The 13,427-nt window shown below is 40.3% G+C and overlaps 1 long non-coding RNA gene across 3 annotated transcripts in view; it reads left to right on the forward strand.

Moving 5' to 3' along the window:
- LOC113651090 overlaps positions 1-13,427 on the forward strand; it is a 53,964-nt gene that overhangs the window by 2,017 nt on the left and 38,520 nt on the right. The window contains exons 2-4 of one of the 3 annotated variants that reach the window (XR_003442603.2): positions 818-991; positions 4,068-4,188; positions 5,383-6,644. This is a non-coding gene — a long non-coding RNA (uncharacterized LOC113651090). Of the gene's footprint in view, positions 1-817; positions 992-2,930; positions 3,211-4,067; positions 4,189-5,382; positions 6,645-13,427 lie in introns of those variants that run through there. The other 2 variants (XR_007144507.1, XR_007144508.1) reach the window with 2 other exon arrangements.

Consider the following 13,427-nt stretch of genomic DNA (forward strand, 5'->3'; position numbering starts at 1 on the left):
ACCTAGAGGAAAATCACACTTGGGGAGAACATAAAACACCACACAGACAGTAACGAGATTTTAAAAACATGTTGTTTGGACTTTTTAGTTTCTCTGGTACAAGTCATGATTTAGTCTTAAATGCCAAGAGACAGAAAAAAGAAGGTCTGGTGAAGGACTGTCTGTATGTAGCTACTTTAATTTAAGTAATAACAAGAGCAAACTTGTTTCATGGACATTCAACAACATTAAATCTAAATATGAGCAGATAAAAATACAGGTTGATGCATGTGTGTGTGTGTGTGTGTGTGTGTGTGTGTGTGCATGCCTATAACCCATATATATGTGGTATATTTTCACAAGAAATATGTGGATACGAAATTGCTGAGATCATAAAGTAATATTCAGCAACTTTATTCAAAATTATTCACTTTTTTAAATCAATTTATTTAAAAAATGCCTCGAGAAGAAAGATCCATCTCATCTCAATTATTTTTCTGCCCTTTGCATTTCTCCGTACATCTGGACTGCCTGGAGCCGTAAAAGCTATTAATGTTACAATTCAGAAGGTGCCTCAAGATGCCCTTCAGATCAGCAGGACAAAGTCTCTCTGTCTCTCTCTGCTTTAGTTACAGAATGCTGTCTAGCTTATTTAGCTCATGGGATTTTATTTTACAGAGAGCTGCTACTACGACCCTCATGTCTTATTCAGCTTAGACGAGACTTATTGTGAGACTTTTATCCAATTGACCTTATACCTGATTTTTAAAAAAAAAAATTTATTAAAATGCAAATTTAAATGTGAATCTTGGCCATTCTAATTGATCTTTGCTTTTAGCGAGCTGGAGAAGGAGCTTTCGTCATTCAACAGCTGGGAAAATCTGGCTTCGCTGGTGTGAAACCAAGCACCGTCAACAGGCTGCTAATCTTTTGTTCCAGAGAGGAAGGCAGAGGGACACATTCCTTCAGTCACCGATAACAGGAAGACAAACAGTGAAGCTAGCACACACAGGTCAGTGGGGGTCCTAGTGACACACACACACACACACACACACACAGCTGCTTCTGTGTAAAGAGCAGAAAAAGTGAAGAGATGCAGCATATGAGTTTGATTGAACATCTCCTGAACAGAATCAGAGCAGACCCTGGGTTTTCAACCAAATGTTTGATTTACTTTACAGTAGAATATCTTGTGCATTATCCAACTAACAGGAAGGTCAAAACATGGGAATAAATGAAGACACTGCACATCTGTTACATGAAAGAAATCAAGCATGAGGGGAAAAAAAGCTATTGTGACTCAGACAGGTGTTTCGGGCTTGATATAGAAGCTCTACATACTGTAGCTGCCAGAGATTATGGAGCTCTACCCTAATAGCTCACTTTAGAGATGCCAACACACACACACACACACACACACGCGCGCACACACAGCCTGCCTAACAGCTGTCTGAGTGTGTACTTGATTTCTAGGCGACAGTATTGTCTGGACAAGCTACAATAATGTGAGTCTAGCATTAGGGAAAGGGGAGAATGTGTCCAATACAAGCCAGAATTCACACCAGGGACTCAGAGTGTCTGTCACTTTTTGTGACGTATGAACACATTTCCCATGCATTTGTGTATAGCTGCTGTTCTGTTAACCTTTTAGTTCCTGCTGTAGGGTATGTTTTTTTGTGACCGACCAGAGCTCAGGGTGCTGCATTGACCCTCAAGGGTTGGTAAAATGCAAGCTTCGTATAAGGGGATCGGGATGTGACTCAAACGATCCAGGTCTGAGGTCTGATTATTGGTCCTGTGTTCATTGTTTTACATGATTACTAAATATAAAGTGCAAATGTTATTGACCAGCCAATAAAAGAGTCCAGTAATGAGTATGTTTTTATAGCATTCAATACTGTGAAGTGTTTGCATCATTCTTTTTTACACAGCTAAAACCTACAACAGACAATAAACCGACTCAGATCACAGCAAAGTTTTAAACCATGTGGTCTGGATGTAAGTGGACAGCATCATGTAGAGGTGTGATTGGGATCAAGAACACTTATGCGAATGTGTCTCAGTATGCGTTCCAGCAGCCAAAGGACCACCCGATGACTGCATCGCTGGCCAAAATAGATACTACGCATCATTATCTAGCATAGCGAGACTGTTTGGATATTATGCTGAACTGATAACTCTTCGCTATCTACTGATAATAAAACTCCTAGAGTGCACCGACAGCATTCGGAAAGGCTCTTGAGTCTAAAGCAGCAGAAACGAAAGCAGTCGTGGTCGTTTCATCTCATATTACCAGACCACACATACGAAACTTCTGAAACAGCAGACAGATTGAAATAGAATAGAATAGAAACCCTACAGACATTTTCTGCCTGAAAAACAACCAACAGCGGCAGTAGGCTGCTGTAATAATACATTTGCGTCAGACCCTTCCTCTGGTGTAAATAATGTATGAAGCAAATAAGTGGTCACAAGAGTGTGTTAGTGATGGCAGGGGTGAGCAGCTACACATCTAAGCCAATCAGGTCACTCGAGACAGGTGTTAATACCAGGTGCGAACAGGGACTCAGTCACAACTGGCTTTCACGACATCCGTAGCTTTACTAAACATCTTGGTAATGATGAAAACTATCTTTCGCATTTTTTTTAGTCCTTTCATTTACCGTGTCCCTTGTGATCGTTACTCACATGCTTCTCCTCCTGCCAGTCGCACTAAAGTTGGACTTCTTCCGTGCCTGAAGCCGAGTGCGCCGATGTTTGATGCGTCTGAGCCGCCGCATTACAAATTCTCACACTTCAACAAGTTAGGCCGGTTCGTCTTTACAGATGTGGCTATGCGAATGTGTTGACAGCAAATCAGATTGATATGTCTGAATATTATATAAATGTGTCTAATACTAGAAACAGGTTTCCTGCTGTTTGTCTTGGATTCTTCTGCCTCACACTTTCAGCACGTCTGCGTCTGTGAATTAGAGCCAGTGAAGTCGGAAAGCTTTCCCTTCAGTCTGAGAGGACGTCAGGTAAAACAGCGGCTCGGAGAAGCACACAGGGCTCAAGAGAGATCCCTCTGAATACTCCTTTTTTTCTTTTTTGCTTTTTTTCACACAACCTCTTGGAATATTGTTACAAAAAGTTGTGTCTTTCATGAAGGATAATTAAACAAAAGGTGGCATTTGGAGGTGGATTTAATACTTACCTCAGGAAGCAGACTGGGGCAATTTCTGCATCACATATTCAAAGATTTAGATCATTATATATGTGTGTGTGTGTGTGTGTGTGTGTGTGTGTGTGTGTGTGTGTGTGTGTGTGTGTGTGTGAGAGAGAGAGAGAGAGAGGTTTTTGTAAAAAAAAAAAAAAAAAACTTGAATTTTATCAAAAATGTAAACAGATAACCAAAAAACATTTTGCGCATATGAGAGAGAGAGAGAGAGAGAGAGAGAGAGAGAATCAGAGGGTAAGTGTGTATTACTGTGAATGTGTAAATACACAAAGGCTAAGCATCAGAATCTGGGTCAGCACTTAGACCCTGTATGTGTGTTGAGGAGTGTTGAGAGAGAGAGAGAGCGAGAGAGATTGCACATTATGGATGAGTGCACTCTCACTCTTTCAGCAGACATGTAGTCTCTGGGCTCATGTGGCGGGACAAACAGTGAGGGAGGACAGTATAAAACACAGGGAGCCTCCCCCTGTGTGTGTGAGTACAGAGGTCTAATCTGCACCGTAGGATGGTGGCAGTTGTCATATGATGGATTTTGCCCTCTCCAGCCTCTCTAGTAATTACTCAGGGCCAGTAACCTCTAAGGATGGAGTACGAGTGTGGTTCGTTTTTAATGTACATCACACACTTATGTATACAATGTAAGTATCGGGGCAGTTGTAGTCTCGCATACCAGCATATATTGGTCAAGGGTTGCCCAGTATTAATATTTCTATTCAGTTCGCCAGACTCGAAAGGGAACCACTCCTCGTTTGGGTTACACTAGAGGGTGTGATTATAAATATACAGTCTGACAATTAGGAGGTTGTTGTCTTCAAAGACCAAATGTAGTCGTTATCTTCTCTTTTGTATGTCTGAAATCCTCATGAAGTGGAATCCAGCCGGAGCTGGTACATCTGTGGATGCCTCAGGATCTTCACAAGGACCTTAATGTTCATCACAGGCGAGTGGAGAGAAATTTGCACTAACCAGCACTAGATATTAATGTGCAGGTGAGCAGATGTACTGGAGCACACAGTTATAGGATGTGTTATGCGTACGCCAGGCTGAGGAGATATGTCTTTGTTTTTTTTAATTATGCAAACAGACAATTACAATATTTACAGAAGAGAAATTAGATGCAAAATACAAATACAAAGACCAACAAAACATACAGCCAGTAAGATTTGGGTACGTGTGTGTGTAACTGTAAGTGTAACTTGGTGTGGGAGTGGAAATATATGAATAAAGGAGCATGTAGGGAAGTACAACAGACATAACCAGCTATGAGATATTAAAAAAATATAAATCAAAGAGATAAATAAATAAATAAATAAATAATTTTAATGACAATAATAATGATAAAGATAATAATAGTATCACACACACAAAAAAATGGAAAATGGCGTATGAGGAAGTTGACAATAGTAATAGCAATGATAATAATAATAATAATAATAATTGACAAATAGTAATAATATTATTAGCAGTAGTAGTGATGATAAACATATTAACAAATATACTCATTACATCCGGAATGAGGGTGAGGTTAAAGGATCAGGAAGAGGACAAATAAAAATAGTATTAGTAATAGCAATAACAATAATATTAATAATGGTAATGTTGATACAGCCATTCATAGTAATGATAATAGTAGTAGTTATAATAGCAATGATAATAATAAAAGTAATATTATTGATAATGGTAATATTGATACAGCTATTAATAATAAAGTATTATAAAACTGCCTCTGATACCCCTCGTAGCCATTGCATAAGATAGACCCCCGCCAGCATCGCACGCTTGCCACGCTTACCCTGTCTTTGTCTGTTGTTTTTTTTTCTTTTCAGTCACATAAGTCTTTAATGATATGTGACCGTTTGTAGGGGCGTGAAAATATCAAGTCGCTGTCCCTACAAACAGACAGGTGTACAAGTGTAGATCTATATGTAGAGTCTATAGTGTGAAACTCAAACGATTTGGAAACTCCAGAGTTTAGCTGACTGTCACAGTTGTAAACACAACGGCTTCATTCTTCCATGCGGGAAGCGAGTGCCACGATGGCTTTGTTTCCAGGCGGACCATAAAAAAACACACACGTCTCCTGGAAATCTTATAGGATCCAACCAGTCAGACGAATCGTTCCTAATTTCGTGTGCCATATGGCACTGACTACAGCAGTAGTAACTCATGTGGGTTTCTTCCAGGTTCTCCTGTTAAACCCCTACAGAACAAAAATGGCAGTAGGTCGACCGGCTGTGCGTGTGTATGTGCTGCTATAGAAAATGTGCACTCTTACCTCACATGTGTTCCTGGTTCACCACGATCCTGATCAGGATAAAGAAGTTACCGACATTTCATTAACAGATTAATGGAGAAGATTTTTTCGCTTATGTGGTGCCAAGAGATCATCACATCATCACACAGGTCCCAATAAGACGCTAGATTTACTTGTATATCAGCCTATTGGACCGTACTTGTTAAAAAACATTTTAAATCTCCTTATACTCACTTACACAGTAATCAGACTCATTTTTCATGCTGTCCTCCATGTTTGTTTTTCTTCCTTGCTTGCGCTGCAACTTGCGCTCTGATTGTTTAGCAGGTAAAACTGTAATCTACTTTGTACCTGATGCTAATAACTGCCGTTTGCTCTGTTTAACTATCTCAGCTCGTGTCTTTTCTCCTTTCCGTCTCCTCTCGGCTAATTTTGTCTTCTCTCTCCACCTCTCCTCTAGTCTCCTTTCCTTTCTCATGTCAAGTGGCCTCGACGTTTTTTTTTGCAGTTCATTATTTCACTCATTGCTCAGAGCACAATGTATGGACTGTGACCTCTGGCCTCTGGCCTCTGATCCAGAACAGGACAAGATACAGTAATTGAACCCTTGCACCATGATGAGGGGAGTTACAGACCTCATGGGTATCACAGGCTGGTATCAAATTTCAGAAAATAAATGTGTGTGTGTGTGTGTGTGTGTGTAAGAGAGAGTGAGAGAGTCACAGCTAAATCCTGAACACAGTTCTGTTGATAAATAAGTCTCTGTTGTAACAGAGCTTGCACGTGTTCAGTGGCTGCTGTTGGGACGACCGTGGCCCTGCAACTACGAAGACAAATAGCTCCCAAAGGGCAATTTATTCCTGGTACCAACCCCCCCACCACACACACACACACACTCTCTCTCTCTTCTCCTTCCCTCGTGTGTTTCCCACCTGTTTTTCTGCATCAGCCTCTCAGTTTTCTGTCTGTTCAAGCCTGCTTTCTTTCCCTTTCTCTCCTGTCCCTTCACTGTATGATTCTCTCTTTGCATTTCTGTCCATTTCCATGCAGCCGTACTGCTGGTGACTGTGGAATCAGATCCCATCTGCTTTATCCGTCCATTAGAAATGCTGTGTATGAACACACTGTGTATGTTGTGTATAATTCGCAGACTGTCTTATACACATTTAAGAATTAGAATAATATCCCAACAAGCACCAATAAAAGACTTCATTGTACTCGTGTGGGTTTTTTGTAGCCAGTTTTCAACCATGTTGTCGTCCCAAATTGGCACAGTTGCGGTCCTCATTTGTGTCTGCTCCCGAGGCCATAGTGTGTTCTCACTGCTGCTCACAAGTGCCCCCTATGTGCCCTTAATGCACCCTGTAGTGAAGTGTGCATTAAAGTGAAATCAGCAGCAGCAGATTCGGCTTCAACTTAAAGTGAGGACCAATCGTGGGAAGCAACAAGCCGCTTTAAAACAGAGAAAAAGTTCTTCAGATAAAGTCAGTAATTTTCGTCCGTTTTAGCTATTCAAATACCCGCGTAGGTGGTTTTTTATTTTACAAATTTATTTTACAATTTACAAAACTTTTTATTTTATTTTTTAATTCTTCCCACCAATCCTTGGTGCACTTCAATTCCAGACATACTTCTGCAGCTTCTCGTGGCTTGGACTTGTCAAAATAAAGCCTGGTGATGGCCTGAGGGGTTAAGTCTAACTATCGTGATAATTAACGTGCTCCCCCGCATTGTCATAAGAAAGAAGTAGAGAGTTCTGAGGAGCTTTCTCTGGCTCTGAGACGTGACAGTAGATGTTTGTTCAAACATCAGCGCTGTTGACTTCAGAAGGTGTAGCAGAAGGTGTTGATTAATCTACTGTAACAGTTTACAGGTTCTAAGGAACGTCATGAGGGTTATAATAACGCATTCGTTGTAATATGTTAGATTTTCTACAGGGACTTGTGTGACACTCACAGAAACTGGTGCTGATGGGGTGGAGTTTTGTACTGTAGTTGTTTTTTTTTTTTTGAAGAAGAAGAAGTCTCCAGTGTCACTGCTTTGTAGCTGTAAGGTTTTCTGACCTCACGTTGGCGGATCCCGTCACACAACCCCATTGTCGATTATGTTCTTATAAAAACATCTCTTATCAGGCCAAATGTGATGAAACCCATGCTGGCTAAATCAGGAGACTTGAAAGTCTTGAACACTGACTCACACCCTTCTGTAGAGGGTAACTAATTCTACAACTCGACCTTTAGTGTCACGATTTGTTGAGCCTGGCTTTATAAATAAGATCAGTCTTACTCTTGAAGTCACCTTCAAAGGCTGGAGACGTGGAAAAAAAAAAAGTCTGGTGCCAAAGTGACAGCTGTGATGGCTGCAATGGCAACCTGTCTAATAATAACAACCGAGAGGAAGAGAAAAAAGACTGGAGATAGACAGTGCAAGCTATCGGAGATGGATTATCACGGGTCATGTGAGATTAGAAGAAGCAATGGCATTATTCCGGGAAGGCATCAGTCATTCCAAACCTCATTCCTCTGTAAAGACAGGTGAACTTCATGCCGGTCAGATTCCACACACGCTAATCACACACATGCATGTTGAGAAGCATGAAGCCAGCAGAAAGAAAACAGATGCATGTGTGTGTGTGTGTGTGTGTGTGTGTGTGTGAGAGAAGGGGATCTGTGGAACCCCACTGATGAAACAGCCCTAGATGAAGCTTCTCAAACCTTCTATATGCATCTCAATCTGCTTTCTGAGAACTTTTTTTTTCCGAAGCTCTTTTAATGGCGGATCTGTTTGCTGTCCTATTAAATCGATCATAGTGAGGACCTGATGACCAGAATCAGATTTGTAAGGTCAGTGATAGGTTAAATAAGCAGTTCACTGAGGCTGGGTTCACACCCCATGTTGAGGCTGGGTTCAACCCTCGAATGTTCCTGCGTGCGATTTTATAAATGTTTATGAATGTTTTACAGCAGAAGGAACACCCAAGTCTAACACAAGCCATGCTGACCTGAAAACGCTGGTTTCAGACCATGTCAGACTATTTTTAGGTCTGATTTCTGTTCTGATGTTAACATTCCAACATGCCTTTTATTGTCTTGGCCCCTGGTTTGCCCAGTGAGCTTTGGGTGTATACTGTAGGGACCAAGACAACAGTCCTAATGACATGTGATTTAATAAGATCTATAGATAGACTGTTTTAGAAATACATTCCAGGGCTGCTTTTAAACTATATGTAGCAATGAAGTTAAGGCCAGGCTTAGATGAATATCAGCTTCTACAAATTACTGGCAACTTTCCATTCACAATAAAAAGTTAGACTCTCGCTAAAGGCTTATTTACAACATCTAGCCCTCCAGGTCACACTACAGGAGAAATAAATGAACATTATCTAACGTCAGATGTAAGCTTTAGTTATTCCAGATGTTATCCATGCACATATTACTCGGTCAGTCTTTTTCATTGTACTGGAACAGCCATGTAAAGAGCCTCGCTGTATTGTACCATGATCCTGAACACAACATTTGTATTTTATCCTCTGTACATGTATATGTAGAGATGAGTAGCCAAAGAAACTTAACCAGCGCTGTACAATGATGTGCCAATCTCATCTGTTCCCACATTAAAGTTTGACCAACTCCATTTACTCTCTCAAAAATTTGGACCAAGCCCCACTTTTTATTAATTCTATTTCTGCTCCCTCTTCGGGGTCGCCACAGCAGGTCACGTGAACCGCATATCAGATTTGGCACAGGTTTATGCTGGACGCTCTTCCTGACGCAACCCTCCCATTTTATCCGGGCTTGGGACTGAGAGTTAACTCTTCGTGATTGGGTTAGGTCTCTGCCCGGGAATCATACCCAGGCTGCAACAATGAGAGCACGAGATCTTGCCTTGGACCACCAGGAGGCCTTGGACCAAGCCCCACTGCTACTACAAAAAGCATGTGTAGTCCTGTTCATGCCTGCAAAACGTTTGACCACTCCCCTCTCCTAATACCAAAAAGGGTCCAATTACCAATATTCTCACAAACAACTGACCAATCCCATCTGCATTAGAGGTCTTCTCGGCTCTAAAGAAATGTACCCGACCCGAAGTGACCCGAATCACTTTTTACCCTGACCCGATGTGCATATTTTATACATTGTTTTAAGAAAGACCCGACCCGAGACAAACCCGAAAAATTTAGACTTGAGTTCGACCCGACGGCAATTTTTTTTTTTTAACCCGACTGGACCCAAATGTTGCATAACTCTACACTAAAGTAACCGCTACAGAGTGGATTCAAAATTGATTGACAGGTCTGTTTCAATGAAAATTAGCTTACCGCCAGCCACACTTAGCCAACCACATGTCGCAAGCGGTCTTGGCAAACAGAGGAGAGGTTGGAAAAGGACTCTAGTCGATGCACACACACGAGATACAGTAGTTCAGGTTTTCTCGTGTCCGTTTGGTAAAAACACATTAATTTTAAATTACCCAAAACCCGATGCTGTTATTATTAGACCCGACCCGTGTCCGAGGTACATGTGAAACTTTTATACCCGAGCGGGTCTTGGGTCAGACCTAGGGTTTCCGGATCTAAGTGGACCCGTGAAGACCTCTAATGTGCATACAAAAAAAAAAAGCTTGGTCAATCCTGCAAAAAGGTTGACCTGAAAATTCTGCTCTTGAATTTTATTTTCCTATTTCCATCCACTGCCACAAAAAAAAAATAGTCAAATCCCAGCCATTCCCACAAAATAATTTTGAGCAACACGTCACCCAGGCAAAAGTTTTGGCCAAACCGGTCATCTCCGGCAAAAAGATCAGCCTATTCCTATAACCCCGCTTCCTGCTGCAAAACTGCCACCTGTATACAGGAACCAGTGCCTGATGTTGACTGACTGCATTCAGTTTATTGACTAGCCAAAAAAAGTGCTACTGAATGATGTACTTGTTCATGTGTAAAGTTAAAGTGATGAAGTCAAAATAAAATGTTAAGAGATGCTTAGTTTTAATAAGGTTTGAAAAGACTTTTAAATTCTAATGAAACATCCCCAATACACAGTTAGTGTAATTAAAACATGCTTAATTAGGACTAAATTGGGCAGAATTCCTAAGTGTTATTAATCATCATTAACGGCAGGAAATAAGTCACCTGCTGTGATAAATCATGTGATTAACTCGTTTACCTCTAAAAACAACATCGCAAAACATATACTAAGTGTACAATTAGTAACACACACACACACACACACACACACACACACACACACACACACACACACACACACACACACACACTCATATCTGAATCTGTATAGAAACAAGGCATAAATTCTATTAGCTAATTGCATGGAATTGAATTAGGTGGAGTTTCAGTATTATCCTTATGATATGTGTCCAGACCAGATGTGTAACAGACTGCTATGCTCTTCAGAATCAACAAACAATGTCTTACTGTTTGTTACTGATCTACAAAATAAATCTGTCTTCTTACAAAACACATTGCAAATCCAGACCACACATCACAACACACATGACAACACAACACATCACATCACAACACAATACACATCACAACACAACACACATCACAATACACATCACATCATACATCACAATACACATCACAACACACATCACATCATACATCACAACACAACACACATCACAATACACATCGTACATCACAATACACATCACAACACACATCACATCATACATCACAACACAACACACATCACAATACACATCACAATACACATCGTACATCACAATACACATCACAACACACATCACATCATACATCACAACACACATCACAATACACATCATACATCACATCATACATCACAATACACATCACAACACACATCACAATACACATCATACATCACATCATACATCACAATACACATCACATCATACATCACATCACAATACACATCACAATACACATCATACATCACATCATACATCACAATACACATCACAACACACATCACATCATACATCACAACACAACACACATCACAATACACATCACATCATACATCACAACACAATACACAACACAACACCCATCACATCACAACACAACGCCCAACACAACACATATCTCAACACAATACACATCACAATGCACATCACAACACACAACACTACACATCAACACAATACACATCACATCATACATCACAATACACATCACGACACAATACACATCACAACACAATACACAGCACAACACGCGTCAAATCACAATACACCACACATCACAACAAAACACACCACTGTAGCGATTTTGGCTCGCGAAGCAAGGTAAGTATTTATAAGTAACTATAACGTGTTATAGTGACTTCTAAATATTTTAACCTAAGTTGAAATTAACGGTACTGGAATTAAGGTTACGCTTATTTGGTCTGTTCGTCCGGTGAACAGGCCGTGTACCTTTATTACTTCTATGAAGGCGGTATCTTCCCGGCCAAGAAAGATTCGCTTTCCTTTTACTGTATACCGTTATTTAAATTAAATTAACTCAATAGAGCATGTAGTTCAGACCAGATGTTGCAGGTACCTTAATTTGTGAGCGATACTCAGAGACAATCACTTATTTGGCACAAAAATATGGCATTTAATGAATGAGACAAACACAACATAAAACTAACTACACAAACAAACAAAAGAAATAGGGAAAACGAAGATTAAAATAAAATAAAACAAAGGAAATTAAAATTGGGGAAAGGGAGGAAGAGACTGGAAAGAAGAAATTAGAGAAAGGAAGGAAAGGAATGGCAAACATAAACTTCAAAATTAATCACACCCTAACTGGGAAATCGTCACAGAAACTTAAATTCACCTTAAGACTCAATGAAAGATTCCTACTTAAAATTACGCATCTAAATTGGTTGGTAAAGGAAACGGGTACTTGCATTGGCTTACTGCACAAGAGTCCAGATGCAACAGAGAAATCTCTGAAAAGTCAGTTAGGGTGGGGTCAGACATTCTTCCAAGTTCTCCTGAAGATCAGAGCAGTTGTCCTTCTTGGAAGTGAAGCTTGCTGGAACTTCTTTGAAGGAAGATGGAGTCGTCTCCAAGCTGTTCCGAAAGTCTGACCACGGATTAGTGGTGTTTGTGACAATTTAAAGGTCGTGAACTCCACCCATCTTTGGGGAGATGACTAATACTTCGGTCAAGGTTTTGGAGGGAAAAACTCCCTTTGTTTCAGGCACCTGTGGGCGTGGTTTAGCTATCAAACTTTTAGATGACTTTAAAGTTTGATCCAGTGTGTATTAAGACGGTATGGCACCTTTCGTGCTCAAATAAAATACACCAGTGTTTGAAAAAAGAGTAACCGATAATTTTGTGGTCATTTGGATACTAAACATGACGGGTAATGACGGTATGAAGGCAGCGGTACATTAAATACATAGATCAGTAATCGAAGGGTAACTGATGTTAATACGATATTGTGTTCTTATAAAGGCAAAGAAACAAAATGAAACACAAAACAAAATGCACTTTCCTTAGAGAAGTAAAAAGAAAACGATAGCTTCGTATACATTCTGACATTGGACCTTAAAGGGGCATACGGCATTAGAACAGGTATACATTAACATGCCATAATCAGTAATTAGAGTGTAACGGATGTTAAATACAATGTTGTTTTCTGACGCATGAATAAAATACACCCTTGTCAGGAAATTAAGGAGCAAATCATTTTAAGTCAGGCCTTAAACGAAGGACACATTACAAAAAAGGGTTATAAGAATGAGAACGTTAGAGTATCTTATCTTCGGGTTTTATTAGTAAAAGGAATGTCTCATTGTGTTTTCTGTGTGTGTGTGTGTGTGTGTGTGTGTGTGTGTGTGTGTGTGTTCTGTTTGAGGGCCCCTATGAGTTCAATCGGAAGAGCCACATGGGGTTATCTGGTCTTTGTGTAGGCTCCAGACATTCTGGAGCCAGGTGTGTGTGTAAAACTGGGTTGCTCATCGGTTA

The sequence above is a fragment of the Tachysurus fulvidraco genome, chromosome 12 (genome assembly GCF_022655615.1).
Source record: "Tachysurus fulvidraco isolate hzauxx_2018 chromosome 12, HZAU_PFXX_2.0, whole genome shotgun sequence".
NCBI lineage: Eukaryota > Metazoa > Chordata > Actinopteri > Siluriformes > Bagridae > Tachysurus > Tachysurus fulvidraco.